Source organism: Tursiops truncatus, chromosome 14 (assembly GCF_011762595.2).
Source record: "Tursiops truncatus isolate mTurTru1 chromosome 14, mTurTru1.mat.Y, whole genome shotgun sequence".
Taxonomy (NCBI): domain Eukaryota; kingdom Metazoa; phylum Chordata; class Mammalia; order Artiodactyla; family Delphinidae; genus Tursiops; species Tursiops truncatus.
The window spans coordinates 72,379,794-72,394,970 of NC_047047.1; the positions used below are offsets into that span (position 1 = coordinate 72,379,794).

Consider the following 15,177-nt stretch of genomic DNA (forward strand, 5'->3'; position numbering starts at 1 on the left):
ATGGTTGAAAACGAAAAAGACCTTGGAATTTTTCAAGAATCTAAATTTCTGTCCAGCCCTATATCTGACACATACTAGCTATCAGGATTTAGTCTCTTGTACTCAGAGGTGGATGCACATTCCCTGCAACTTCTAAACAAAGCTTGAAGGTGGTTATTCTAAGAGCCAATATGCACTGAGCAGTAACACACAGTGCAGACCCAGGGACCATGGATTTGACCTCACAGGGCTGATCTGGAATATGGTCACAGGTGAAGGTAGAAGTAACGTAACATGAATCAATACAAGGAGACACTGAGGGCCATGAAAACAAGCAGGACAACTCTTAGCAAGGAAACGAAACAGTGATATGTTTATGGAGAGGGAACTTAAGGGATTCAACACCACCAATGAGTACAAAGAGAAGTTAAAAAAAAAAAAATCATCGCATCTTCCTTCTCCACCTGGCTCTACTTCCCACTTCCATATAAAAAGCATCAGCTAGTGCTCAGATACCATCATTAATTACAAATGTCTTTAAAACAGATGTGGACCCACCTGAACCTTGTGTCTCAGAAGCAAATGCAGCTTCACCAAGGTTCAGGAGCAATCAAATGACACAACAAATGGTCTGTTGCCAGAATAAAGCGTGTGGACAACTATCAAAACTCAGGCAAGAGACCTAAGTCTTCATATCCAGCCAAAAGTAGGCCATTAACTTAGGTATTTAAATTGGTGCATGAACCCCACAGGGCAGAAGGAAATCCAATGCACTCCAGAACCAAATTACAAGGGAGAAAAGTTCAATTCACATAAATACATGGATTAGCTGATCTGAGAATTGGGTTCCATTGTCACCTTTGGGAAAATCAAATCTGTCATATTAATAACAAGAGTATTAAGATGATCCTCCTATTCACATGCTAATCACAATACGGGCTTTTCTACATGTTATCGAGCAAAATAAAACATTTTTCAAATATTAAGATTCTTCAAACTTCATAATACCTCGAGAGCCTTATTAAAAGTGTTCACACATTTAAATAAAATTAAATTACAGCCTAATCACCTCAGGCGGATATTGCTGTACGTGAGGTGGCTTTCCCCCAGAGTCCCATCTGAACAGCCATGCACGGGGAATTTCACAGTCATTTATCTCTCACAGCGTTACAGGTATTGAGTTCAGATTATTCATGTTGCAAAACTAGTGGTTTAATGATCTAGAGGCCATGTCCACACTCCTAGCACCTAATCCCTTTGGCAGTGTAACAGCGTTGAAGAGCGTTGATATGAAAGGAAAAACAAAACAAACTTCTTAGAATAAGACTTATTTCTGAACAAGTCTGCCAAGCCTTTTTCCCTAAGCAGAATTGTCAGTTTATGTTCAGAATACTAGAGCCCAGATTCATCAGGTAGTTTGGAAATAAATGACAACCTCATTAGGCAAAGAAGCTTACAGTCCCGCGTCCTCCGCACTCACAGCAACAAAGCCAGAGACTCAGTCCCAGACTCCAAGTCCCTTAAAGATTTTGTTCAACTCTCTAATTTAACGATGAGAATCATGAGGTACTCAGCAAAGTCCTGTGGATTTATTATCATCATTATTTAAAGTGTATTAGTCAGGATAGTAAATACCCAGCTACAGAAACTACCAACTTCTCAACCCCTGCAACGTAACACAACGCAGGCATATTCCCACTCATATCACAGTCCAATGGCTTTTCATCAGTCAGAATTCCAGCTCTTTCCATTTTGTGGCACCACCATATTTGAGGGCCTTTTCTCAGTCCTTCACTGAATTATTTACATCCCAACCAGTACAGAGAGTAAGTATGGACACTATTGTGGAACAAGAGAAAACAGATAAGATGAGTAAGTCTCTGCTACGTAGACTGACTGTGTTTAAGTTAAAAGGGGGGAATTTCATAGGAGAACATAGGAATAATGGTAGAATATGTGAAAAATTCCCAAAGGAAATTACAGTTTCAACAAGGACAATTCTAAAGTTTGTGCTGCCTCCATCCATTCTCCATCACCCACTGACTTATACATTGAACACGTACTCTGTATCACATCCTCAGAGCTGGAGTTGAGCCTCTACACCCTGCCTCCACTGTCCAAGAGCACCTAGGTTACTGGACAGGTGTGTGTGGAAAGAAGAATGCAGTATGGTAGGAACAAGAGCCGAGAAGCATTAAAAAGTGCTACTTCTTCTGGATTCTTCTTCTCTTCTGTTTTAGTCTCAGAATTCTTTGTGACAACAACACATTTGCCTTTGAATTGTCATCTCTTGGTCTCCCACAAAAGATGTGTATGGGATCTGCCCAAGAGCAAATGAAAGAGGAAAAAACGCTTAAAATACGTTGAAGGAAAAATTAAACCTAAGTGCCTAGTCTGTAGCAAAACACATAAAGGTGTTCATTCTCTCTAACCTAATAATTATTTTCACATGAGAATTTATCCTAAAGAAATCATTCAACAGAAGCAGAATGTTATTTAAATCAAGTGCTTATTGCAGAGTCAGCTACAATAGTTTAAAAAAATTAGAAATAGCCAAAATGCCTAATATTTATTAACCTTACATTTACTTGATGGGGTGTGATAGACTCATTAAAACTACACTAAGTTGGAAGATGGAAATATTTATGTCACTATTTTAATACAAGTAGACAATGAGATGTTTCTTTCACATAGACTATATACATAATACACATAACAAATGAAAGTAATTGCTTTATTGGGGTGGTGGAATGACAGGTAATGTTTTAAATTCAAACACTATCTTTAATATTGCTACATCAGCTTCTCAGTAATTAAAACATTTATACCATCTGTATGTGGGAGGTAAAACATACAATTTATTATTCATTCTGAAAAAATTGTCACTTCGCAAACTCACTAGCATTTGCTATCTAGAAAGTTTTATGTTGGTTGCATGCCCCTCCCCTCACAAATGAATTACTTTGCTTTTCACAAGGTCCTCCCCCAAATCCTATCTTTTTCTTGTTCTCTTCCAGCACATTCTCTCCAGAATCATAAGATTCCCTTTGGCTCTCAGAAAGCTGGCTTCCTGCGTTGTGGCAAAAGCCCACAGGCGTGTCCATTCCCAGCAGTCACAATTTGCAAACTCTTCCTTAAAATTCAGAAAATCCCTAAACTCTGGGGCACAAGGAATTATGTCTTGTTCTGAGTCATACTTGAGGCAGGAAGTAATATTTATTGTTGTCTTCAAACCACAAATATCCTCTAGGGCTGAAAATTAAATAAGGTAAAATACGTAAATTCTCAAATTAGGAGTACTAGCTCTGGAGTAACTTGCTTTAGGTCAGATTTTGACTCTGCTTCTTACTGTGACCTTGGACAATTTATTAAATACTTCTGTATAGGCAGTGCTGGAAAATTAATGGGTTGAAGCTGACATGGATTTACCTAAATGATTTTTTATTTATTTTTGATAAAAATGATTTATAAATTACATTGCTGAGGGACATCTCTGTTAAAAAAGAATATTTCTGTGCCTCAGTTATTTCGTCATGTGAAAAAGAAGAGGAGGGGAGGAGCTGCCACCACACAGAAGCAGGATAAGGATTAAATGATATAATAAATGCACTTGCTTAGGACAGTACTTGGCATACTATGGATACTCAAATGTGTTAGCTATTTTTTCAGTAATGGTTATGAGAATGGAAAGAGACTGTGTTTTCATATAAGTATAGGTGAATTATGTAGAACTGATCACATATAAAATTCAACTTTCCGCCCTCTTTTTTATAAGTGTTAATTGCATCTATGATGACCAAAATCCTTTTTCTTATTCACGCCACCTGTGTTCTTGTCCCCATACTTTTAAACCTTGAAAATTAATCCATAATTTTTCTCTTCTCTTTTCTTTATGTGCAATTAGTCCCATTTTTATTGTCTTTCTACCCAAGCTTATAAATACATTCAAATCTCTAATATTCTTTGGAAAAAAATCTTCCCCAGATCATTTAAAACCTAGTCTTTCTTTCTCCTTCCATTTTCAACTAAATTTCTAGTTGTTGTATCCAACCGCTCTGTTCCACTCAGTTCTCAATCTACCCTAAATAGTTTCTGGCCGTATCATTCCATTGAAACTGCCCTAACTAAAGTCATCAATGAACTTCTTATCTCCAAAGAACTTTTTCATTACTTATTAGATTTCTCTGATAAATCTAATTTTATAATGATTTCTTTCTGTTGCTTATATTTATTTTTTTCGCTTGTTCTTTCTTATTAGCTATTTCTTCTTGAACTCTGTGATTCCGCTCTCATCTTTTTACCTGCATTCACCACCCTCCTACCTTCTCATTTTCAGATTCCTCCTCCATCAACCACTAAAACATCAGTATCCGCAAGATTCGGACATCTAAATGCTGCTCTTCTCTCATCGGTCAACCTCATGAGACACTTGGTTTTACCTATAATGTTTGAATTGATAAATTCCAAATCTGTTAGTATCCTTGACCAGTGCCCTGAGCATCGGACTCAGGATGAATAGCACAGAGTCTGGCACGTATTGACACAATAAATATTTGTGGAAAAATAAATAAATAACACCTGTTAGTTACAGCATTTCAATGTCCCAGACCTGCCTCAAAGGACAAAACTACCCTAAGGAAAAGCTCCAGAGGAGGAGCAAAACCTCTGTATTCCTAGTCTCATTCTGTGAATGGCCACAGCATACAGCCATTTACTCAAAACAGGAATTGGGAGTCATCTAATGCCTTCCCTTTATGCAGTTGCTATATCATTTTCCTTCAAGCTATGAGCAAATATTGTTTATTTTACCTCCTGATATTTCCCAAATCTATCTTCTTTCTTCTATTTTACCTCTGCTGCCCTAGTTTGTTTCATCATTTCCTGTCTGAAATATTGAGGTAAGAAGCTACCTAATTGATCTTGCCTGGGACTTTGTACTGTCTTAATTCCACTCTCCACTCTGTCATCTAGAAAATTTACCTAAAACACACAAAAATGGCTGTACCACTTATGTCTCTCTTTGTAGACCTTCAATGGCTTTATTTATTTACAGGATAATTTGCCAGACTTAACAGCATGTCACGCCCCTTCTTCCATGCTTGCTCTTTGACTCACCTTGCTATAAACTTCACCACTTTTTTTTTTTTTCTTGCGGTACGCGGGCCTCTCACCGTTGTGGCCTCTCCCATTGCGGAGCACAGGCTCCGGACGCACAGGCTCAGCGGCCATGGCTCACGGGCCCAGCCGCTCCGCGGCATGTGGGATCTTCCCGGACCGGGGCACGAACCCGTGTCCCCTGCATCGGCAGGCGGACTCTCAACCACTGTGCCACCAGGGAAGCCCCTTACCAAATTTTTTTTTAAATATTCATATGTATCTACCCAATATTTAATTTGAAAAGTTAAGAAAAAGAAAGAAATCCACTGCCCACTTTCAGTTTTATTCCTAGTTGCCTAAACATAAGCTTCTGCCTGAAACACCACCCTCTCTTATTTTTGCCTGGCTAACACCTGTACTTATCTCTACTCTCAAAACCTTTTCATCAAACCCTTGGTGGGTCTAAGAACTGACTCTCTCTACTTCTCCCCCAAATACATATATACACACCTTCCTTTGTTCTCTCTGGGTGCAAACTCATCTTTATCATGTTTTCTCTATTATTCTGAAGACACCTTCCTGCCACCTCTCCCAACACACTGTGAGTTCCTATTAAGTGGGTATTTTCTCTTATTTTGTATGCCCAGTGCCTGGCTCATAGTAGATGGTCAATGAAATTTAAATGGACTATCACCTGAAAGTGGAGATATATCCCTCTACTCATCAAAGTGTCTCTGGAGGGGTTGGAAACTGAACAAGGCCTGACCAAGGAGAAAGAAGAGGAGAATGAGGAATTTAAAATCTGAAGTGACTATGAATTTCATCAGGTTTAGAGATGATTCTGGTGCTGCTTCTACAGTTATGGCTAGAAGTCCTGACTGCTCTCTTCATATGCACATGCATCTCTGCTTCCAAGTCTTTGCTTCAATCCTCCTTTCTTTTGGTATGCGGAAGGCCCTACCTTTACTTCTCTCCCTTTCACACCCAACTTATGTATGGAAGCACAACTTTCCTCACGCACTGTCAGTGCTTATGAATCATTTAATTAAATAAATCAATCATTGAATGAGTTCGTGATCAGCCAGTCAGTTTACGTTTTCATTACTTTTGCCACCCTCAGAAAGATAAATAGCCCTCTGAGATATTAGGTAAAACACTTTTTGGGGCCTGACTTAAGTAATTTTTTTCTCAAGGAAAATATCGCATAAAATAAAACAAAGCACATCAAGAATAACTACGGCTATGGATGAGTGATAAATAATGGCCCAAGACTCCTAGAACCTAGTTCTCATGAAAACTAAGATAACGCCCTCGTTTGTACTTCCAGATGAGTCAAAACCATCAATCGACATTGCCATGGGGTATCTTCCCTGAGGGCCAAACAAAGAATTTTTACTTGAGTATTTAACATGCACTCTCCTCTAAGGAACTAAGAATATAGAATCAACATAATGTTTTGTCTTAGGCCCCTACAATGTAAAAATTATTCAGGGAGAAAACACTAAAACATCCACATGGCAGTAAATAAATATAAAAAGATGATTCCTTTCAATTGCAAATATTACTGAAAATCAATGATGTATACAGCATTCTGCTTCGTACCGGACATAATCAAGACTGAATTACGTGGTGAAACCTATTCTTACAGAAAAAAAAATTTTTTTTAACTTTACCAGTCCTTTATTTAATAACAGGTATGTTTCTTTCAACCTGAAAAGTCTACAGTTATTGATATGTACTTATATTAATACATTTTATTTATACATAATTAACCTGGGAAGGTAAATTTTCATTTTGATTTATCAGATCCCCCCCACCTCAAGTTTCATAAACAAAAATGTAGTTTTTCTTAATTAATGAAAATGTGGAGAATGCCAAGTAAACCTGATTATTTTTACCTATTTTTAAAATAAAATTTTGTGGTACCTAGGGGTCTTTCCAGGAAATTCAATGATAGTTTAGTCAGCCAAAGACATCTTAATTGAAAAAATTTCCCAAGTTGGGACATTTGTAAGGACTCATGAGACCCCAGAGAGTCAAGTCAGGTAATGCTTTGATTTAGAGGTGAAGGAGAGAGCACAGCAAGAAGTGCAGGCGAGAATGACAGGTCGGAGAAGTGGCCTCTACCAGGCTCAAGCTTCCCAGGGGACGCGTTCACACACACAGCACGTCCAGTGTCCTGGCTGAACCCACCACGATCTACGAGGGGTATCTTAGCCTCGGCTGGAACTCAAAACCAAAGCTCCCAGCGTGTATGTTTATGACTCTGCCAGCTAACTTAACTGGATGGGCCAGTTGCACATCATCAGTAAAGAAACTGATCTTGGGGGCAGAGCCGATTTCTAATGGGGTTTCATTCTTTAACTCACCATAAAAGTGACCCCTTTTTGGCCAAGAGTCAAAAATGTCATCCAGGAGATCCAGAGATAGAGTTTTTCCATTCCATTTCTTACAGATAATTTGAATAGCTATTGAGGCTTCTCTATTTTCACTGCCTCTCACAGAATCTACAAGGGTGCATTGAACAGGTTCTGTGTTTAATCGAGGTCTGTTTAGAGGGTTATGGCAGCCGTGTATATGTAAGAGAAGTTGGTAAACAGTTTCTGATATTAGAATATCTCTGACATCAGAATGACTTTGGAATTACATAGGGCAAAGACATGGTTTTATGTATATTTTATGCATATTTATTTAGGCAGATTATGACTATTGCCTCTAACATATTCTTGTCAACTATCTACAGAACTCAGACTTCTTCCATTAGCCTGAACTCAAATGTTGCTGGACATGCTATTGGGCTGAGTTAGCATGAAGTAGACTACCAGACAGAATTGCCCTCTGAGGACCACCCACTGCCCACCACCAACCATGCCCGGATCACTATCTGAAGAATTGCGTTAAGACTGAGGGACCAAATGTGGACAAATAGAAGGGCAGGGAGTAGGACATTTTCCTCTGGCTTCCTCAGAATGCACATGACTTAGAGGACAATGATAATGGAGTCATTCAGCTCTCAAGCATCTTTGCTACAGACAATCCAGGCCCCTGTTTCCCTTCCTTTCCTGAGGTCTTGTGTAGCTTATGCAGCCCCTCACAGTCAGCCATTTAAGTTTCTCCAACACAGCAGTCAAGTTGCTGTTATAATAACTCTCTTTCCCTTCAATGATTTCATCTCATACTACTCCCATGAGATGAAAGCTGATTTACTACATCTTGAAAGATCTTGCTTCTCAGAGACTCAGTATTTTTCATTCAAAGCCTCAGTCTTTCAGCTTCATGCTCTTTTCCATCAGTGATGGAAGAATAAACAAAAGGCCAGGTAGGCATCTTTGGATATCTACCATAAGGGCCAAGCAGGGGCTAGTAGTTTATAGATGTTATCTAGTATAATCCTCACAACACTGAATCAGCTGTTAGTATTCTCCTTAAGTGCAGATAAGGGATCTGAGTTTCAGAGAGATTAAGTTATTGCCCAAGCAATTCTGAATGAAACCAACTTCAAACTTTCAACCAAATTGTATCAAACCCAACCTTGCTTTGTTTACACTAAACCTACCCCAGACCCCTTGTTCCTCTTGGAAAGATAAAACTGCCAATCTTGGGTATGGCAGATTCAACTCTCTTAAAGAAAGCCCATACAATTTTATTATGAGGACTTCGCTAGGGAATCAGTAAATAGTTTATAGGAAAAAAAGGTTTGGGGTGTGCGTGCGTGCGTGCGTGCATGTGTGTGTGTGTGTGTGTGTGTGTACAGGCATGTCCTAAATCTGAGGTCCCTATAAATTATTGTCCCTTTTATATTATAAATAATTTGAAAATATTTGTGTACTTTTTACAGATTTTAAGATTTTTATAGTTCTTATATCCTTAGGAATTAAGAAAAAGAAAATATTCTCTACAGTGTTCACTTCTTTAGTAATCCTCAGAAGAAACATAAAATGTGACCTATACTTCCTTAGCCAAAACTAAATATAAAATCTGCCACCCTGAGCTGGGTAGTCCTTATGCTAACTCTTGGAAAGGAATAGCCCATTTCCTCTCAATTCCATCTGGATCTTTCTATTCAGCTGAGATTAATGGATTCAGATAATGAGTCACCCTGTCAGTGTCTTGTTATTTAGCACTTGAGTTTAAAAAAAAAAATCCTCCCACCTCTTCTTATAACAATTAAATTCCTTAGCTGGAGAATACATTGAAGAGGAAGATATAAAGTTATGAAAATTTGAAGATTTTTCTCCTCCAGTTTAACAGTAGGGATATTTTATGAGGTGTGATTCCAAAATGGCCACATATGGATGGGCTCAGATACAACAGGGTGTCTATAAATTGGATTTGGTGTTTAGTACAGCAGTTGAATAAGACATTATGACCTTTCCTTTACCTACTCGGCTGTTCAATGCATTACACGTGATTAACGTGTGTGAGTTGTGTACATAGGGATGTGTGTTTGCCAACTCTGCCTATTTCCTTTTTTGGAACACAATGGGTGATGACAGTAAAATGATTACTTAGGACTACAAGAAATTAGAGTCCCTAAAATACAGGAATCCCAAATTTATGCCCTGCTTTTTTTTTTTTTTTTTCCTCTAATTGACTCTCTGAAGAATTAGACTCAAGATGAAAGAAAAGGAGGACTAGGCCATAGGACTAGGACTGTGATTCACAGGAACAGCTCTTTTATGTTGGCTGTAATAATGTCATTTCAGGTGATGGACCAGAGAGAAAAGAAGAAAAGGCAGGATCAGAAGGGTGACAAACAACATTTCAGGATAAGCATATTGGTGAGTCCAAGTGATGGTCTAGAAATAAGAGTATCTACAAGGAAAGCTCACAACGAAGCACTGAGACTAACTGGAGACAAATCTTCCACAGATAAGAGAAAGTTATATCATTTAAAGTACCAGTTACCCGGAAAAAAATATCCCAGTGTACAACCCACGAGAATGCATGGTATAAAAAGATGGAATGACCAGCAATGTCATTCTGGAGCAATTTCAAGAACATTCAAGGCTAAAAGTCCGAGCAATTTTAATAAATGTTACATGTGTTAGGCTAAGTTTTCAGAGTCAGTGTTTTGAAAGTTGAATGGTTAAAAAATAATAACTTATCTCTGGAGAAAGGAACATAGCAGATGAGCCTGGAGTGCTGACACCAGAAGAATAGTTGAACTCATAAATCTTTGGATGTGCCACCGGAGAGACTATTTCCAACGAAAGAGGCATATTCCCTAAGAACTGAATCAGCTCCAAGAAGGCCAGACTGACACTGACATGGAAAGAGAGAGCCCATGACAATTGTTTCCCACAGCCTTGGAAATGAAGAAAAGCCTTGGGTATCTAACACTTCAGGGGTCTTCTCTGGTGGAAGGAAGTGCAGTGGATGACCTAAAAAATGATGTTGTTTATATAAGCCTCATATCAGGGAAAGGGTAATCTTATAGACATGGATTCAGGATAGTAAAAAACAATATGATGGTTGTCTATCCAACCAGAGTTGAATGGTCCAGTTGGTCATGATGTGTTGTTGTTCATTTTATATACTGTTGAACTCAGTATGCTGATATTTTGTTTATAATATCTCCATCTTTGTCATGAAGGATACTGGTCTACAGCTTTATTTTCTTGTAATACCTTTGTCTGGTCTTTTTATCTGGGTAATGCTGGCCTTAAAACATTAGCTGAGAGGTATTCTCTTCTTTTTGGAAGAGTTTTGTAGAATTGGCAGTATTCCTTTCTTAAATGTTAGTAGAATTCACCAGTGAATCCATCTGGGAGTAGAATTTTCTGTGTGGAAAGATTTTTTTTTTTTTTTTTTTACTAGAAATCACATTACTGTGGTTGATATTAAGCTATTATATTTATTTTTAAATTAGGTTTTCTAGTTTGAGTCATTCAAGGAATGTGTCCATTTATTCTAAGTTGTAGAAATCACTGGTGTGAGGTTGTTCAAAATATTATCTTATTAACATTTTAGTATGTGTAGAATGTGTGCCAATGTCACCTCTCTCAATTTCAATATTGACAATTTTGTATCCTTTCTTTTACTTTTCTGATTAGTCTGGTTAAAGATTTGTCAATTTTAAAAAAGCCTTTTCAAAGATCAGAAAAAAAATATTTGGTTTTAATGCCTTTCTCTATTTTTTTCTGTACTCTAGTATACTGATTTCTGCTCCAATACTTATTCAGTCCCCCCCCCTTTTTTTTTTTACTTACTCTGCATTTTATTTGCTCTTAATTTCCTAGTTTCTTAAGGTTGAAGCTAAGGTCATTGGCTTTATACATTTCTCTGTTTTTCAACATAGGCATTAATGCTATAAATTTCCCTCTATTGTTTAAACTTTATATATATATAAATACATATATTTATTTATTTACATAAATTTCAATATGTTGTACTTTCATTTACATTCAGTTCAAAATGTTTTCTAATTTCTTTTTTGCTGCTTTTCTGATATGTATTACATAGAAGCATGGTATTCAGTTTCCAAATATTTGGAGTTTTCTAGAGATCTATTTCTGAATTCTGATTTAGTGTCCTTTTGGTCAGAGACCATATTTTGTATGACTTAAATCCTTTTAAATTAATGAGACCTATTTTAAAACCAGAATATGTTTTTTCCTAGTAAATGCCCCATGTGCACCTGAAAAGAAAGTGTATTCTGCTGTTGTTAGGTGGAGTGTTCTATAAAGTTCAGGTTGGTTGATTGTTATGATGGTTACTTTTATGCATCAACTTGACTGGGCTAAGGGATGTCCAGATAACTGGTAAAACATTATGCATTCCTGGGTGTATCTGTGAGGGTATTTTTGGAAAACTTTTACATCAGTAGACTGAGTAAAGAAGATGGCCTTCACCAATGCAAGTGAACACCATCCAATCCACTGAGGGCCTGAATAGAACAAAAACAGTGAAGAAAGGACAAATTCGCTCTTTGCTTGAGCCAGGACATCCACCTTCTAATCTTGAGCATCAGCACTTCTGGTTCTTGGGCCTTTGGACCCCGACTGGGACTTATACCATTAGCTCCCCTGGTTTTCAAGCCTTCAGGTTTGCACTGAAACTACACCACTGGCTTTCCAGCCTCCATAATTGTGTGAGCCAATCACTCACAATAAGTTTCTTTCTATATATCTATACATATCACGTTGGTTCTATTTCTGTGGAGAATCCTGATTAATGCAATTGCGTTATTGAAGTGTTTTATATACTTAAAGATTTTCTTTTTACTTTTTTGTCTACTATTGAAGTAGGAATATTGAAACATTTAAATATAATTATGGCTTGTCTGTTTCTTCTTTTTGTTCTATCAAGTTTGCACATGTATTTTTGAAGCCATATTTTTTGGAACATAAATGTTTGGGATTGTTATGGCCTCTCAATGAATTGATCCCTTTACCATTATGAAGTAACCTTCTTTTTCCCCAATAATGTTTGTTTGCTCTGTGGTCAACTTCGTGTGATGTTAATATAGCCACTAGAGCTTTTTTTTGATTAATGTTATCATGCTATACCTTTTTCTATCCTTTTATTTTCAGCTTATTTATGTCATTATATTTAAAGTGCATTTCTTTTGGGTCTTGCTTCTTTATTCAAACTGATAATCTCCACCTTTTAATTGGGATTTTTAAACCATTTACATTCAATATGACTTTGTTATGATTAGGTTTAAGTCTAATGCCTTGAAAAAAATTGTTTCATACACTTTATCTGCCTTTCGAGTATTTGGAGGATAAATTCAGTTTCCTTTTACTCCATCTTGACCAGATGTGGAAGTTGTTTTGCTGGATTTTAATTACATGTTTACGTTTCTATCTCATGCTCAAAGTCATTAACACATTAAGAGCAGAAAATGCCTTATTCATTTTTCTTGCACTTTTGATATTATTGGTACTCCATAACTAGAATCTAAAAAGTAGCTATAATTATGCAGCAAATAAAGGAATGAATATATTAATTCATTCACTTTTCACCTGGGAGTATCAGTTGCAAATGAATGCTTTATTCAAAGGTTAACTTCTCATTGCAAGACCATAAACATCATCTGGGTTTGAAAGTGTGCTTCTATTCTATGGTCTCAGACTCTATGTTTAACTGTAAGGACACGCTGGGGGTGAGGGGTGAGATGGGTAGGGGGGATACTTGGATTTGATTTGATGTCTTATGCGATGTTATATCGAATGTACCACAGGTATTCCGGTGGGAGTGTTAGTGCATCAAGTGTATATTTCAACAAGATGTAACAGAGAAAACTAGCATCAGTTACTTGTCTGATCACTTCCCTTACAGAATAAGATGCTTACTGCAAGCTGCATAAATGCTATTGATACTGTAGAGGGAAAAAAAAGGAATATCTGACACGCAGAGTTATTGCATTGGATTCTAAAATACTGGTCTTAGCCTTTCCAAATCCCAAAATGTGGCAAAGCCTAGAATCAGATGAGCAGCTTGCCCTGTCTCAATTACTCAGGATTTTTAAAACAGTAACATTAATTTTGAAAGTACCTTCAAAGAATTAAAAAAGCAATTGATTCAAATTAAGTTAAAATTATTATTAATTTCTGAATTCAAGTATTAAAATTAATTGAACTGGATCGATATTAATGCAGTTAACATGCTTTCAATTTTTTTAATTAAATTTTTGTGCTTATTGTAGTATAACAAAATATAAGATACTTGGGTTTATTCATTAAGCCTCAAATCAAACTTTGCTGTAAATTTGGACTGGTACTAACTAGAAATTTTAAGGGAGAGAAAAGCACGCATCTCATATTTTGAAGAAGCTGTGGAAAAGACATCCTTAAAGAATGCTTTTTCTAAAAGAAAAAAATATGATTTTCCCTCCTTAGAAAGTTTGAGAATTTGAGTGAAAGATGAAAAATGATTATTTCTCCATACACTGAAACCACAGGCAAGACAGAATAGTTTAGCCATCTTAGGAGCTGTAGAGTGAAAAAATGAGTTCCTAAAAGTAGATAATTCTATTTTGATTGTTCAAGTTAAAGCAACTTAAGGGAAACATAGATAGATAGATAGATAGACAGGGAGATAGAGATACAGAGACATGCACGCATGTATATACTTGAAGTATTATGAATTAGCTAACATATAGTTAAGCTTTTATAATTCAAAGTATGTGAAAGGCAAAATTATAATTGGACATCTTTTATCGCAAATGACTTAAGAGTAAGATTGAGTTCTGTAGAATATGAATCATATGCACACCTACATATTCTGTTACATCAACTTGGTGAGCTATTGCCACTGCTACTCTAGCATGTAATTTATTAATAGTAATATTAAGCAATATTCCCTTGATTTCCATAATTGTAGTTTCCCAGGACAGTGTGATGCAGTGAATAAGCTAGGGTAATGATAATTGTCATTTGTATTCATCACTTTGGAAGCTGCTCCCAAAATAGAACTACTGGAAATAGTTACCATGTCTGATTTTGTGTTCAGAAAGGTGTTATGATTTTAATAAATTCTTGCTCTCTTATGAACCACAGTCTGTTAGTCTCCTACCAACAACTTTGAAGTTTACCTAAACCAGGTTTTTAAGGGACTCTTCCCAAAGGCTGAAATTACCCAAGGGTACACTTACTAATTTCCCTGGAGTGAAGCTGCCCTGCAAAGCACATTCTCCCAGCCAGCCATACAGACTGGCAGTATAGTTCACACGCACAGGAACTCTCAGTCCCAGAGTTTCCTCCCCTGAGGGATGTGATTCAGGTTTTGCTTTAAGCACATCATACTGCTCCCTCCCATTTAAAGGCCCCGGCCTCCCACCATGGTATAATAGCATGTCACTGAGGAGAGAAGTGACATTCAGAGAGCAGCTCTTGAATGAGGAACACCTGGGGGACTATTCCAGGAAGGGTAGTTTACAAATGTCAAAGATGATTATTCCCCAGGACATAAAATTAAGGTAAATAGAGAGTATAAATCTTGTCTTTCTATGTGGAAGGTTTTATTGTGTTTCCCTCTAGTTATTGCAAATCAAATTTTCATTGGAATCCCATTGGGAGTGTGGCTCACCCTAATTTTTGAGCTTGAGAATTATCAGGGAACAAAGTCATTGTATTGCTTTTGGACTCAGATGCA

At 37.1% G+C, this 15,177-nt stretch overlaps 1 long non-coding RNA gene across 1 annotated transcript in view; it reads left to right on the top strand.

The window, feature by feature from the left end:
• LOC141276403 (uncharacterized) overlaps nt 1–10,411 on the top strand; it is a 265,898-nt gene extending 255,487 nt beyond the window's left edge. The window contains exon 7 of the long non-coding RNA XR_012325903.1: nt 9,783–10,411. This is a non-coding gene — a long non-coding RNA (uncharacterized lncRNA). The remainder of the gene's footprint in view (nt 1–9,782) is intronic.
• Nucleotides 10,412–15,177: the final 4,766 nt, after the last annotated feature.